The sequence below is a fragment of the Melopsittacus undulatus genome, chromosome Z, assembly GCF_012275295.1.
Source record: "Melopsittacus undulatus isolate bMelUnd1 chromosome Z, bMelUnd1.mat.Z, whole genome shotgun sequence".
Lineage (NCBI taxonomy): Eukaryota > Metazoa > Chordata > Aves > Psittaciformes > Psittaculidae > Melopsittacus > Melopsittacus undulatus.
In genome coordinates this window covers 71,705,309-71,720,961 of record NC_047557.1, presented here as the reverse complement: position 1 = coordinate 71,720,961, position 15,653 = coordinate 71,705,309, and the positions used below count along the sequence as shown (strand labels likewise).

General features: G+C 36.5%; 1 long non-coding RNA gene across 1 annotated transcript; it reads left to right on the top strand.

The window, feature by feature from the left end:
• The first annotated feature begins 2,237 nt into the window (after positions 1–2,237).
• On the top strand, positions 2,238–13,880 carry LOC115945552 (uncharacterized). Its single transcript, XR_004079858.2, has 3 exons — positions 2,238–2,287; positions 9,023–9,120; positions 11,601–13,880. It is a non-coding gene; the product is annotated as an uncharacterized lncRNA (long non-coding RNA).
• The last annotated feature ends 1,773 nt before the right edge of the window (positions 13,881–15,653 follow it).

Below are 15,653 nucleotides of genomic sequence, written 5' to 3'. Positions count from 1 at the left end.
CAGTAACTTTCTGTATGAATAAGCAACAGGAATTAAGACTACATGAGCAGCATGCATATTTCTGTGAGCTATACTTTCCACTACATTTTTAATATTTTCTGTTTCTCTTCAAGCAAATAAATTGGCATCTAATTTCATATACAATAGGCCACAAAGAGCTCTCTTATAACCTGCCCAATGTCCTAAAGTCACTATTTCTATAATATTATTCAGGAGACATTTTGCCTCTGTGCTCCAAATTCAGTAAAGGCTTTATCTATTTCTTTGATGATTAATAAAAATTGAAAAATACCTATAATTTGCCAAATTAACATTAATTTCTGTTCCTGTCAGAACATTTAATATGAGGAAAATGCAGGACAGAATAAGAAGCATTCAATGAAAAGGATAAGCCCTTCCATAAATTTTATCTTTACACATAATAGTCATTCTTGTCTCCTTTGAAGAATATTTCATTTATTGTTGTTGTTACATTATATATTTTAGACTTCATCAAATACCTGAAATTAGGTTTTAGTTTCTGAGTGTAAGCTTCTATTTTGTAAAGTTCTAAATAAGGAATTTAGCTAAACTCTGAAGTACTAATGTCTCATTATGTTGGAAAGCATTATGCCTTTAGATCTAAATTACCAAGAAAAGTGGTAGTTCAAAATATGTTTTGGAAATAATACAATACATAAAAATTAATAAATATACATTGCAAACATTTTCTGACTCTGGGTGGATTTTTATTATTTATACTTTTTATTATTTTTGTTGGTTTTATGCTTGATAGAATCCCATTCCTAAGTGTTCTTAATTGGGTGTAAATTGTACTTTTTTAATCATCTTTTATTTTAGTAATAGTTACTGTAAAGCTGAATAATGTCTGTTCTCATTAGAATGAAACATTTTAAACTGCAGAAATAACATCTCTGTTTTTCTTTGGCTCTCAGTTTGATTGCACTGTATTGTAAAGGAAATGTTATTGTAGGTAAGTTCCTGCTTCTAGCTTGGCTTTATAAGGAAACAAGCTTCAGGAACACATTATCTGCATGAGTACAGAAGTCTTTCTGCGAGCCTCTCTTAATGATGAAAGATGCTGACCCATTTCATCTACACATGCCAAACAGAGAGAGTTCTCAAAGACATTATCCTCCTATACATTAAAGAAAAAAAAAAAAAAAAAGAAAAAGAGTGAGATAATCAAATAGAGCAAAGAGACCCTAGAGAAGAAGGAAAACTACAAACTTAGCCTATGAAACTGAATACAATGTGTGCAGGAGTGATAAACTCGAAATGGGAATGTATTAGTTCCACTGAATATGGAATTGCCTTTTTCCTTTGGACAAACTAGCAGTGCAAGTTCCTATAAAACTGCTGAGCTGTCATTATGTATGAAGCTTCTCCTGCAGAAATTGTGAAAACACTGTATGCAGCAGACATAACAATGTTTCTGAGCACAGCAGGTATGCAGACACTGAAGGAAATTTTATTCCTATGGAATTGTTAGACTACCTGGTCCCAGCATTTCCAGCTTTGTGCATGATAAAAATATCAAAAGCTTTCCATTTCCAAAATTCTTTTAAGTTATAACTTTATGTAAATGTGACTTTTTTTTTCTAATCTCTACTTCCAATGTAATTAATATTCAGTAAACAGATTCTTCAGAAGCAGAAACAAATTTTAGCATTTTTCCAGTGTTAGCTGGTACATCTAAATGGCAGGTGATTTCATGGTTCATTTTGCCTAATTTCACTTTCAACTATTTCATCTTACTATGATTATCTCTGAAAGACTGAAAAGCTCCACTGAATCAATGGTCTTTTCCATGTCTGACATACTCATAGAATCATAGACTCCTAGAACAGTCAGGGCTGAAAAGGACCTTAAGATCATCTAGTTCCAACCCCCCCTTCCATGGGCAGGGGACACCTCACACTAAAGCATGCCAGCCAAGGTTTCATCCCACCTGGCCTTGAACACCGCCAGGGATGGAGCATTCACAACTTCCCTGGGCAACCCATTCCAGTACCTCACCACCCTAACAGGAAAGAATTTCTTCCTTATATCCAATCTAAACTCCCCCTGTAAAAGTTTTAACCCATTATCCCTTCTCCTGTCCTGTATTAGTCCATCCCCAGCACCCCTATACTCCTCTTTTTCAGGGAAACTGAGTAGACTGAATTTATTATCCCCCACATTTTTAAAAAAATCAATTTTATTAATATCAAATTCTTTTTTTTTTTAAACTTTCTAGGTATTTCTGCTTCATGAGGAAATACAGATGTCAGAAGTGTTCACATAGGTAAAAGTACTTTTCTCTATTTTCTTATTTACATTGAGAGCTCACTGGTTTCCAAAGAAATCTCTCATCTTATTTAAATGGTCTTTTATATGGGCTCCAATTATACTAACTCTAGTTGTATTAAATCCATTTAGTATGTCTGGGACCATTTAACCAATGCTTAATGGTTTAACTATTTATAACATTCTAACAATATTATTATTAACAATAGTAATATAGTTTCACTACTGTAGTTGGTGATACTTTTTCTTAAAATGCATTTAGTACCTTCTATTTCACTCTCTGTTTATATGCTTTCGTGGAAAAGCAAGCAAACATTGTTGAAGGAATTGTTAGTAGAAGAAGTTCTAGTTAAAAGTATTTATAATTGATTACTGGAAAATTATAATGACTTTCATCTTCATTGTCATGGGACCAGTTTATACAGCAAATGGCAGAAAGTGAAAAGAAAGAAAAAGTAGTCGGACCTAGCAGGTACACTGAAGAACAAAAGGGGAAAACCAAGTCCTGGTAAAGATACAAGCCTTCACTTACACTTTGATTATTCATATTCATGGCAGTGATTCAGAAGACTAATTTTGTTTTGCAAACATGGCTAATGAACACAACCTTGGCTGCTTGCTGGCACTTTAGCATTGCACAGCCTGCATCCTTACACCTAAACATATTTTACCTACTAAACAGGATAGCAAGCTGTCTGTTGGAATCAGCTTGCAGTCCTTTCTAAGTCCTAAACTTTGTCTGAGAATTTTCTAGGAAAGCATTTCTGGTCCCCTAAAATTGCCTGTGAACTTTTTAACGTTGTGACAGAATAGCTTGTTGAGTTTTAGTACCTGAAAACTACCTGACACTGCTTAATTTACAGCATAGACTAAGTAACACTGGAAGTCCTAATACCATCTCAGTAAGGCAAGCGATAGAGCATTGCACCTTGGACATTTCCTGAAAACATTGGCTAACACTGGCTATTGCTGCCATGAGCTAGCATCCTCACAGAGCACCGGTCTGAGAGGAACTGGCCCTGCTTGGAGGAAGCAAGAATTTGTAATTACTCATCTGGTCCAACACTGCACTTGAAGCTGACCCTGCTGGAGTCAGGGGCTTTGCTAGAGGTGTCTTGAGGCCTCCTCCAGCCTGAATGATCTGTCCAGTGATCCAGTGGCCCTTTGTTACTAAAGATCAGTATAGTTCATTTCTGGGACAGCATAAGGCACCATGGCTGCAGGTGTGGAAGTATGATAAAGTTTCTGCAGCAGTGCTTAGGTCTAAAACCCCATCTCTTCTGGTTCTTTAATCCCCAGCTTGTTTACAGCAATTCAATACCTTCAATCTGCTTCTGCTAATTTAGACTACACTGATATTAATGTGGTCATTGTTTCTGCCTTATTTTATTAATGTGCTACTAAAAAACCTCAAAACCCTAGACTGAACTTCTGGGACATACACAGTTTCTACTGCTACATAATGAATATGAACAAACAGAAAGCAATTTGAGTGTGTTTGGTTTTAGTTTTATTTTTCCTGCAAGCTAGTCTTCAAATGTTTTCCGTTAATAATTTTCTGAATAATTCCTGCTAGTTTTATAGTTGCATAAATCTAATTAATCATGGATGTTTACCAGACAAGGACTTTGACTTAATTTGCTTCCAATACATACCTGCCCTATATAACTTTTTATGTTGTCTAATACAGTGTGATTATGGTTTACAATATCAAAGTTTTACTGCAAGGATGTACAAATAAGCCATAGCTTTAAAAGATATGATTTAGCCAATTTCTCTTGAGAGCAAGATTTTTGTTTTAAAATCTAATATATACTTATTGATTAATTATATAAATGATTAAATATTAATTTCCTAGATTTATTCTCTGTGCTTACCTCTTTTTCTCAGTTCTGGAACCAGACAGAATCACTTCCATCCTTCCATCACTTCCAGACCTTCCATCACTCCTGTCTTTAATGGGAAAATAAAAACTTCTGCTGAAGTGTCTAGCTCAATTTAAATTGACAAACAAAGCCTATAACACTGTCATCCACCTTTGTATGACAGAAGCATACTTCAGAAGTCAATTTGCATGAAATAAATGGATATGTCCCGAAATGGAGTTTAAATAGAGTTTAAGTAGCAAATTAAATTACATTACATTGAGTTACAGCATATCCCCTGTACAAGTGACTGATGAAAAGGAAGCTAATTTAATATGGCTAAGCAGAAAAAAAATGCTTGAAGTCTGTTCTTCACAACTGCTATAAAAGTGTGTGATGTGTTATATTTTCTCTAGCAGTTTGGGAGAAAGAGGTTTGGTTTGTATTTGCTAAAACCAGCAAAAGGAAGTTAATAAAATCTGTTACTGACAGTTATTCAAGCTCCAAAACACAGCAGAAAAACTGGCAGCCATAGAATCAGAATGAGTGGAGCTGGTAAGAATTGTTTTGCATAAATATGAGTTCTTTTCTAAATGTCAAACATAAGAGTAATATTGCTTTGATAAATTCAAATTATAACACAGGTTGAATTTCCTGTCTGTTTGGAAATAAGGCTACATCTAGATGGAAACAAGAAACATGAACTTGACCAATAAGGTGAAAGAAAATGAGCACAGGGAATTTAAAAGGAGAGCAGCATAACTAGATAGATTTTACAACAATTTTTGCATTTTATTTTAAATATTTTTAATAATTTTTATGTTTTAGTTTATTAGCTATTAAAACTTTTTTTAAAATTAGATTTATTTTTATGGAGCAGAAGAAAAAGTCTAGTTTTAATGGATGTAATAAATTGGCAAAAGACTTATGCTGTTTGCTCATGCACAGTGTAATCTCTATAAAATGTTATTGATATAATCAATATAATTAAGCAATATGGTGGTAGAAAAAGCTTGTTCCTTAAGAGAATTAGAAAATTTTCTCCTTCTAAGAGCAAGATTACACAGAAAAGTTTCTAAAATAAACTGTTGGAGTCTGTTCCCATCTTCTTCTAGCCATTTGTTTTACAAGGCAGTCCAAAAACCTGTCTAAACCCTCATCCATTCTATATATACATGACATCACTGAGTCACATGTTCTTTCCCAGTCACTTTTGTGTGTTTTGTTTAGCTTTATGGTTTATGCTACTCTGTCAGAAGTTTAACATATTAATCTGGCCATTTCATTTTAGTTGAAGTACTACATGTTATTTTACTGGTCTTTGGAGGCATCATTTACTCATATAAATGGAACTTACTGAAAATCATAGAATCATAGACTGGTTTGGGTTGGAAGGGACCTTAAAGCTCATCCAGTTCCAACCCCCTGCCACAGGCAGGGACACCTTCCACTAGACCAGGTTGCTCCAAGGTCCATCCAGTCTGGCCTTGAACACTGCCAGGGATGGGGCAGCCACAGCTTCTCTGGGCAACCTGTGCCAGGTTGCCACCACTCTCACAGGGAAGAACTTCTGCTTAAGAGCTCATCTCAGTCTCCCCTCTGTCAGGCTAAAGGCATTCCCCTTGTCCTGTCCGTACAGGCCCTTGTCAAAAGCCCCTCTCCGTGTTTCTTGTGGCCCCTTCAGGCACTGGGGGCTGTTCTAAGGTCTCCCCAAGAGCCTTCTCTTTTCTAGGCTGAATCAGCCCAGCTCTCTCAGCCTGTCTCCAGAGCAGAGCTGCTCCAGCCCTCACAGCATCTCCATGGCCTCCTCTGGACTTGCTCCAACAGCTCCACGTCCCTTTTGTGTTGTTGCCCCAGAGCTGGATGCAGGACTGCAGGAGGGGTCTCACAGAGCAGAGCAACAGAACCCCCTCCCTTGACCTACTGGTCACACACCTTTTGATTCAGTCCAGTATATAATCAGTTTCTGGGCTACATGCACACACTGATGGCTCATGCTGAGCTTTTTTCAACCAACACCCCCATTCCTCCTAAGGCCTGCTCCCAATCCATTCTCTATCCAACCTGCATTTTTGTTTGCGATTGCACTGACCCAGGTGCAGGACCTTGGGTCAGTGGCCTTGGCCTTGTTGAACTTCATGAGGTTTGCATGGTTCCACCTCTCCGGTCTCTGAAGGTCCCCCTGGATGGCATCCCTTCCCCTCTGAAGGGTGTTGACTGCACCATACAGCTTGGTGTCATCTTTAGACAGATTATCTTTGAATGGGAAGAACATTTGCTGGAAACAGCAAGAAACCTGGAACTCAGGTTTTGTTGCCAGAACATCTACTTTTTCTTGTAAAAGCATAAAGAAATCTTAGAACTAATTGAGATCTCTTCTTACTGCTCAGGTTATGAGAGCTATTTAATGCAACTGTGCCTGTGTTTAAAGCACATGCTTGAATGTCTTGTTAAAGGCCGGAAGTAAATATAACAAGAAACTCCAGTTTTCATGACCCATAAGCTTTAGTTCAGGTTGAAATCAATTTCATTAACTTCTAGTAAGGAACTAAAAAATAGAATAATTAGTGAAATAATAAAAAAAATCATTATTATGAAATAAGTGCCTTACTTTTTCCTCATAATGTAAAATGCATGCAACTATGGGCTAAACTTTCAAAGACACTAACTTGTCTGCTGTTAATCCACATTGTGTAATTCTAGACCTGCACTCACATATACTGCATTAGAAGGAGAATATAGTAAAATTGTTTAAACATCATGATATGCTTCATTTATGTTATTTAAGCATGAAGACTATCATAATATAAAATATCAGTTGTATCATCCTTCACATACAGAGATACATTTGTTAAAAATATTGTTTCAATTTGTTATTTGGGTTTCCTTCAAATAAATAGGTTCAGTTTTGGTGACTGAATTGAAACAATAAAAATAATTTTACATCTGAAAAATATACTTTCTTTTTTTTCTATATGATAAGGAAAATAAAGAATTAAACACTATTAAAAATTACAAAATTAATATTAAGATTATTATCAGCATTTTATTTGCAACCTTTCATGAAGGTTGTGAAGAAAATTATTAGTATAAAAATATTACAGCATTTCTTCTTGCAATTATATGCTTCATTAAAAGATAATTTATTTCAGTAACCTTTACATTCCTCAGATCTAGAGCAATGAATAGTATGTAATGTGTTAGGATCCGGTACCAATACATGACTGAAAGAGGTTACTTATACGTAGAAAAACATATTAAAATGACAAATTATTGAGCACACTACCCCCCCCCAAAAAAAAAAAAAAACAAAACAAAACACAAAATCAAAACCAACCAACCAAAAAGAGTTGACTTCAGTGCTTTGAAAGGAACATTTTTCTCAAAAATTATTCTGGCTGGTTTTTTTTTCAGTCTCTGAGGGCATTTCTAGTACATCTAGAAGATATATCCCCAAAATAAAAAAGGACCCTAAATTACACATAACAATATGTAAACAGTAATCAAATGGAAAAATCCTACATCTGCAACAAACCTACCTTAATCACATGGCATCTTCCACAGATTATTCAGTTAATTGCACAAATGAGGGTATTAAACATTCTCATTTTATCCTGCTTGAGGTAATTACAAAGCATGTACAGACTGAAAATTAATTAAAGGGAAAGTCTAAACAAGAGCAAAGGCTAATGAATTTTAAGCAGCATTCACAGATGAATGGTGTGGGATTTTTTAATTTTTTTTCTTTATTACGTGTGGACACTGAATTATTTCCTGAAATTGTATCTTCCTGGACCGAAACCAAAAATAGGGTCTATATCTTGTGATACAGAAACACATATAAATCACCATGGTTCACTTGTGTTGATTTTTCTTATCAGCTCTACAACTAGTATCAGCAGTGTCAAGATTGTGAAATACCTGAGCAGTACCAGTGGGGCTTATCATATCACTGGTACTGCAGCCATGCGTCATGCACATCTCTTTCTCCCATCTTAGATCCAGTCTTAGATCCTGCATTTCTGATCCCATGGTCTGACATATCAGAGGTGCAAACTGGCTCTCTGAGATACCTACCTTGAATAAAACTGCAGGATCATAGCTTCGATTGTTTTGATAAAAAAAAAAAAGTCTGAGTAAGGTCTGGTGATTTCCCAAATTCTCCTGTTTTGAACCTTATTCTACAGATAATTGAATACTTGTCACTTATTTAAGGAACACTCATAGCAGCTGCACCTAGAAACTGCCTGAAAGAAGGAAATCAGGGATCGGTTCCCTATGACAGAAGTAAGAGCAAAGGAATACTGCCAGCTGGGTCTGTGCAGCATTTTATACAGTCAGTGCACACAATGTGACATACTACTTCCTCTAAGAACAACAACAACAAAAAGAAATAGAAGTGTACATGCATTTTACTGGTAGTAAAGTACTTACCACAAAGATATTTTCTATGCAAACTATTTTTACCTATTAGAACTATCTTACATATATATAAATTTAAAAGATTTAAAAATTAAAACTTAAACCCCCAATAGTATTTCTTAGATACTTTTATGACAGGACCAAAATTATTTTCCTTAATATGCAAAAACTTTTTTGTTTGCTTTAATTTTAGTGGTTTTTAATTTGGATTAGCAAGAGAGTGTATATTTATACGATATGTCTCAGTCCTGTCATGTAAATAAGGAATAACAAGGTTTAGACAAGCTTTTGAAGGGAATCAAATTATTAGAAGAGGATGACAACAAACTCTTAATGATTTGTTTTAGAAATTTTAATTTCTCTGTACAATCTTGCTCTTATCAGGAGTCCACTTTTTAAACAGAACTCCTAACTGTTCCTGTTCTGCATGCTTTTGTTTACTAAAGGTGAAATTGAAACAGAAGACACATTCAGGAATGCAGCTGTTGGGCTCCAATCACTGATGGCCATTCAGTCCTTGAGACCAGAGTGGAGCTAGTCTGAGGTAAACCTTTGAAATACATGTAGCATTGATAGTGGGGTCTCAGTGTCCTTTTTTTTTCTTTCTCTACAAATGTGCTCCTAGTTGCTTAAGTGAGCATAACCTTATAGGACTACATTGAAATCTTTCAACAGTGTCATGCATTGCAAACTGTGGATCTATATATGATATAGTCTTACAGATATGCTGAAAGGATGTATGTATTAGGTTTTCTTCATGTACAGAAACATAGTAGCATCAATCTAAACTCAAGGATTAAGGAGGCCATCTCCTTGAGGGAAAAATATTACAGCAGTAATGGAATAGCTATACTATCTCAGTTAGACACTGAATAGTAACTCATTTCTGAAACAGACAAATCTATCCAAGAGGCATCTTTCCTGCCTTATATGGATTGTGTGCCAATGCTTTGCTCTGGAAAACACATCACAGCAGTTATTTGAAAACTTTGTTAGTTGACTAACTTAACAGAATGTGAGCCATGTGAGAAATCATTAAGTTGAATTGAATGATGCGTATAATCTTTAGTTATGCTAACCTTTATTTCTGCACAGAACTCACAAAGTGCATCAAATACATTTCCTTCAGTCTGGACACAGAAGAGCAGCCTTTTTGGTTTTTTTTTTTGCGCTTTAGAAGAATTATTCATTTTTTGTGCTTCCCCCCAAGACTTTTCACAGCCATGCTCATTCTTAGAGAGTGCCTTCTTCACTGACAGATAACAGGAAATTAAAATTAAATAAGAAGGACATTAAGGTGCCTGAATATCAAAACAGAATAAAAAACAGAATTAAAGAGTGAATGATACATTGCAGACATGGTTGCAGATATGCATGAAGGGATTAAAAACACTATTTATTAACAGTTATTCAGAAATGCGACCCACTGGAGGGGTGTTTCCCCAGATGAAGCTCTGATGTGAGAGTTCAGTCTGCCCACACCACTTAGACTCACAATTCATGCAGTTTGTTCAGTCAGTTCAGCTGGGGGGCGAGAAAAATTGAAGGAGAAGGCTCAAAATAAACACCTAAAGGAACAGGAGGGAGAGAGTTTCAGGTTTGTTATTTCACCTATTTCCAGTGTCAGTGCATAACACCTAGAGTGAAGTTTCTTGACATTGAAAGAGGACCTAGAAATGTTTTACTCATTGCTATTGTCAAGACTGACAGTTGTTTGTTTTCCTGCCCGTATAATGCTCAGTGACTCAATCCTTGTTTTTTCAGGCAGTGAAATTCAGCGATCTCTTCCCTTATGCAGAAAATGCCTTAAAAAAAAGATGCAGGAGGTCTCTTTATCCATGGTTTTCTCTCATGGTTTAAACCCAGCCAGCAACTAAGTACCATGCAGCTGCTCTCTCACTCCCCACCCTGGTCCCAGCAGTGGGATGCGGAGGAGAACTGGAAGCATCTCAATTGTGGGTTGAGATAACACAGTTTAATAATAGAAATTACTAAAATATTATTATAATACAAATAATAACAACAATATTGATAATAATAAGGAACTAAAAAAAAAAAAGAGCAATGAAAGCTCAGAAAACAGTATGATGTAGAATACAATTGCTCACCACACACTGACTGATACACAGCCCATCCCTGAGCAGCAGTCAGTCTCTTCTGTCCAGCTCCCCCAGTTTGCATACTGGGCATGACATGCTGTGGTATGGAATACCCCTTTGGCTAGTTTGGGTCAGGTGTCCTGACTTTGCTCCCTCCTGACTTCTTGTGCCCTTCCTCATTGTCAGACCACAAGAGACTGAAAAGTCCTTGGTCAGGGTAAGTGGTACTTAGGAACACCTAAAACATCAGCATATTATCAGCATTGTTCTCAAGGTAAAGCCAAACACCAGCACTGTGCCAGCTGCTAGGAAGAAAAGTAATTCTCTCCCAGCTAAAACCAGGACACTTACTCAATGCCCCATGCAAAAAAATGGGAGCTTGGTATGACTCCGGATTCCAATGCAGGGCACCAAGCTTGTTGTCCTACCCATCACACAGTAAGAGCCTCTGTCATATTCTGATGCAGAAAGCAAAGGGAGTGGGAGGCAGAGACAAAGCTGTGGCTTCAAATTCTCTTCTGCAAAAGAAGAAATGGAAAAGATGAAATGGTGCAGCTGTTAAGCATTGGTTAAAGTGTGCCTGTTGCTGCCAGAAGTGTTTCTGGATAAAAGCCAGGCATAAACATTTGACTTCAGAAGGGTAATATGTTCTAAACACTTTCTGAGGTAAATGCGGTACTAACTTGTAGATAGGCAGTTAGATCTTGCTCCCCAGTGTTGATTTTTTTTTGGTCAAATTAACTCTGCATTTCCTGCTGTTGGCTGTTGTAGATCACCTGAGACATTTATGTTTCCTGAATAATCTACTGGCCTTCTATAATTAAGGGACTACATCAGTGGACCTATGAATGTCATCTACATAAATTTCTCTAAGGTCTTTCACATACACTCCATTGCAACTCTCTTACTTCTATATTGGTTATAGGTTTGATGGATGGACTGTCAGCTGGATAAGGAACAGGCTGGATGGCCATGTCCAAAAAGTTACAATGTACAAAAAGTTCAATGTCCAAGTGGAAGCCAGCAACAAGTGGTGTCCCTCAAGGGTCTGTTTGGGAAGAATGCTATTTAGTATCTTCCTCAGGACATAAGTGAGATGGAGTTCACCCTCAGCAAGTTTGCAGATGACTCCAAGCTGAGTGGTGTAGTTGATTCACTTTTAAGGAAGGGATACCGTCCAGAAGGACATTGACAGTCTTGAGAAGTGGGCCCATGTGAACCTCATGAAGGCCAACTGCAAGGTCCTGCACCTGTGTCAGGGCAATCCCCAGTATCAATACAGTCTGGGGAATGAATCAATTAAGAGCTTCCCTGCAGAGAAGAAGTTGAGTATGCTTGTGGATGAAAAACTGGACATCAGCTAGCGATGTACACTCACAGCCCAGAAAGTCATCTTTATACTGGATTGCATAAGAAGCATGACCAGCAGGTCAAGGGAGGTTATTCTTCTCTTTTCCTCTGCTTTCAGGAGATACCATCTGGTGTACTGCACCCAACTCTGGGATTCCCAGTACAAAAAAGACATGGACCTGTCAGACTGGGGTCTAGAGAAGGGCCTTGGAAATGATCAGAGGTCTGGAACACCTGTTCTATGAAGAAAGGCTGAGAGAGGTGTGACTGCTCAGCCTGGAGTAGAGAAGGCTCTGGGGAGACCTTATTGAAGCCTTTCAATATATAAAGGAGATTTATAAGAAAGATGGAGAGAAACTTTTTGCAGTTCTTGCAGTGAAAGGACACAGGGCAATGGTTTTATAACTAAAAGAAGTTAAATTTAGATTGGATATAAGGTATATTTTTTTTACAATGAGGGTGGTAAGACACTGGAACAGGTTACCCTGAGAAGCTGTAGCTGCCCTATCCCTGCAAGTGTTCAAGATCAGGTTTGGAGAGAGCAGTCTGATCTAATGAAATATGTCCTTGCCCATGGCAAGTGGGATAGGACAAGGTGATCTTTAAAGTTCCCTCTCAACACAACCCATTCCATGATTCTATGACTATACTTTCACATGCACAGATAGGGCCTGTATGCAGGATCCAATGTGATTTTTCTGATGACAGAGCATCCCAAACATGAAAAGTATCTGAATTGGAGCACATAGAGGATTGATCTACTAACTAAATGCATAAAAAGTCTGTACAATGCTTTTTTTTGTCCTGTTTCAGTTTTAATCTGGGCTTAGTCTCCTGCCATGAGTCACTAACCAAGTAATGTTGCCAATTATCCAAAGACCATGTATTTTCATGTTTTGATGTCCCCAAAACTTTCCAGATAAATGAGCCAGTCAAGTAATGAATCCTTTCCAGGCAGTCATATTTCCCTCAGTACTATTCACCACTTTATGTGCATCAGCTTGATCTACAGCATTAGAAGTCTAATAGGGCATATGCCTAAATAAATGCAAGACATTATTCTAGTGCTCTTGTCTATTTTTGCTAGTTGAATGTCTGGTAAGAACTTAGACTGCATGACATATTAAAACTTTAGGTATTTTTGTGATTAGAATATATTTCCTGCTTATGCAGAAGAACAGATATTGCTTAATAGGTACCTGCCTGTCCATCACTGATTTCAACAATAAGGCCGAAGTTATCACTTTCTGCTGCTACTAGTCACATTCATGATGCCAGTACTGTGCATTGTTAATTTATAGGATAGTGCAATAATTTTAATCCTTTGTACCAGCTATTTTAAATGTCTGATTGTAAATTTGATAGTGCCTTCTCAATTACTGAGTAACAATAACATGATTAATTAAATTGCGTTAATATCACCATTTATAATACCATCTTGAAGATATACTACGTTTAAAATGGAATTGTATCTTGTCAGTTTTGCATGATCTTGGATGATTGTTCCCTTACAGATTCTCAATGATGCTTAATTATCCAGCAAAATATGTAATTTTTTGAAGTTTCATTGAATAAAGTGTCACAAATCAACTTTATCCTATTAAAATAAGAATGAAACTCAAAAAGCCTGTCAGGTGTAATGTTGCATATGACCATGTAGTTTGATGGCATGGGTGGTTTCACAGAAACACACCCTCTGACATAAGTATGTTTAATATGTTTCAGCATTAAAGTGTCCTAGTCATATGGCAGAGCAAGTGAATGTCTCTTACAGAACAGGCTTCTTGACAAGAGGTTTTAATTTCTTTGATCTTTACCCATCTGGTAACTCTTGCAGTGGATTTTGAAGATGCTTTATTTTCTCTTCCTTCTGTCTTCCACCACCAAAAAAATACACCTTTCGGGTTACTAAAATTATAGTAGTCCTTCGAGGTGGCCAAGATGTCAATGGCTCTTCTAGGTTGATAACAAGCTGCTGTTACTAGTTCCTCAGCTGTCTGCTTTAAAGATTTGCAATACCTTTGCTGGATGAACTGAAGAGAAATGTGAAATGGAAACAAAAATACAAACATCTGTCAGGTATGATTATGTGCCATTCTCTAAAGCTTCATTCTCCTACAATGTGAAACCTGGACTAGCTACTACAGTATCTAAGAGAAACCTTTTATCTTCTGTGTTCTGCTGTGGGTAACAATATCAAGACAATTAAATTCTTCAAGTAAACATGTTTTTTTTTTTTTCAAATTAAGGTTTCAAATATTTTCCTTGTATTTGTGAAAGCATATATTCAGAGTGTTCAGATAACCATGCTGTATACACAGTGTAATGCTTTGTGTTGTAAAATGTTCACAGACTTTGTCGAAATGGCAGCTATCCAAAATAAACCTGTAAGACCTGCTTTAGAGATGCTAAACCAGTCATAATGGGGAAAAAAAAATCTTAGGCTAAGAATTTGTTGGTTAGATTGGAGTTCTAAAAATATTATTGCTAGTGTTGGATATTACTTATGGATATTGGAAAGAATTGAAAGCTCTGACACCATATTGTGTAAATCAGCCCTGCAAAGATGTACGTAAAATCCAGAGCCCAGGAACAGAGAAACTGGACCATTGGTTAACAGCATACCTGGGGGCTGTTTTGCACTGTGTTTTTTAATGTCCATTGTGAGGAATACCAAGCAGAAATGTGTGTATTCATACACAGAATTAGGATTATAGTTCACTCCTACCATAGAAGGCAAAAATAATAATTTAGTTGTTTATTTGTTTGAAAAGGTTTCAGTAGGTAGTAAGCAGAGGTCTGAATAAAAAGATCACCTGTTTGCAGAGGATCAGCACAGGACCTATGCAACACTTCAGTGCATGTCAAGGCTTTAAGTGGTATTAATATAGACTTAGTGCTGTAATTAAAAGATTTTGTGTACTTTTGCCATTGGCCTTGCATCTTCTTATTTGTGCTACCAAAAATACAGTGTCTGTTTGATATGCATGCTATTTTGTGTAATCACAAAGATGACAATTATCAGACAACAACATTTAGGTTATTTTGAATCTCACAGCACATTTCAGACTGCAGGCCATCAGGGCTGTAAAGTCAATTCATGTATTGCACTGTTCCTTTTTAATTTCATTTTTAATTTAGGAATCACTTTTTGTTGGATTTTGTTTGATTTGCCCAATATATAATTTAACTAGCAAAATGACTAATAAACCTAGAAAAAGTAATTTCTAAACAATCATTAAATTTGAAGTAATTGTGTTTAAACATCTCAAAACAACATGTTTAAACAATGTTTAAATATATAGAGCAACATGGTTTGGTGCTAGGTGTCCCTGCTCATGGCAGGAGATTGGAACTGGATGAGCTTTAAGGTCCACTCCAACCCAAACTGTGATTCTATGATTCTTTGTTTAGAATATTAAAAATAAATAAATAAATTAATTAATACACAATGTTGTATGACAGTAACACAGTGATGAAACACTCAGTGGGGGAAAGTGCTGTCTAAATGATGAATGTTTGGAACTGTAATCTAGTTTTGAAGGCCATCATAAATTATTATATGTGATGCTTGTCTGATAAGCATTTTCATACAACAATAATACTGGGATTTGCCAAGAAAATGATT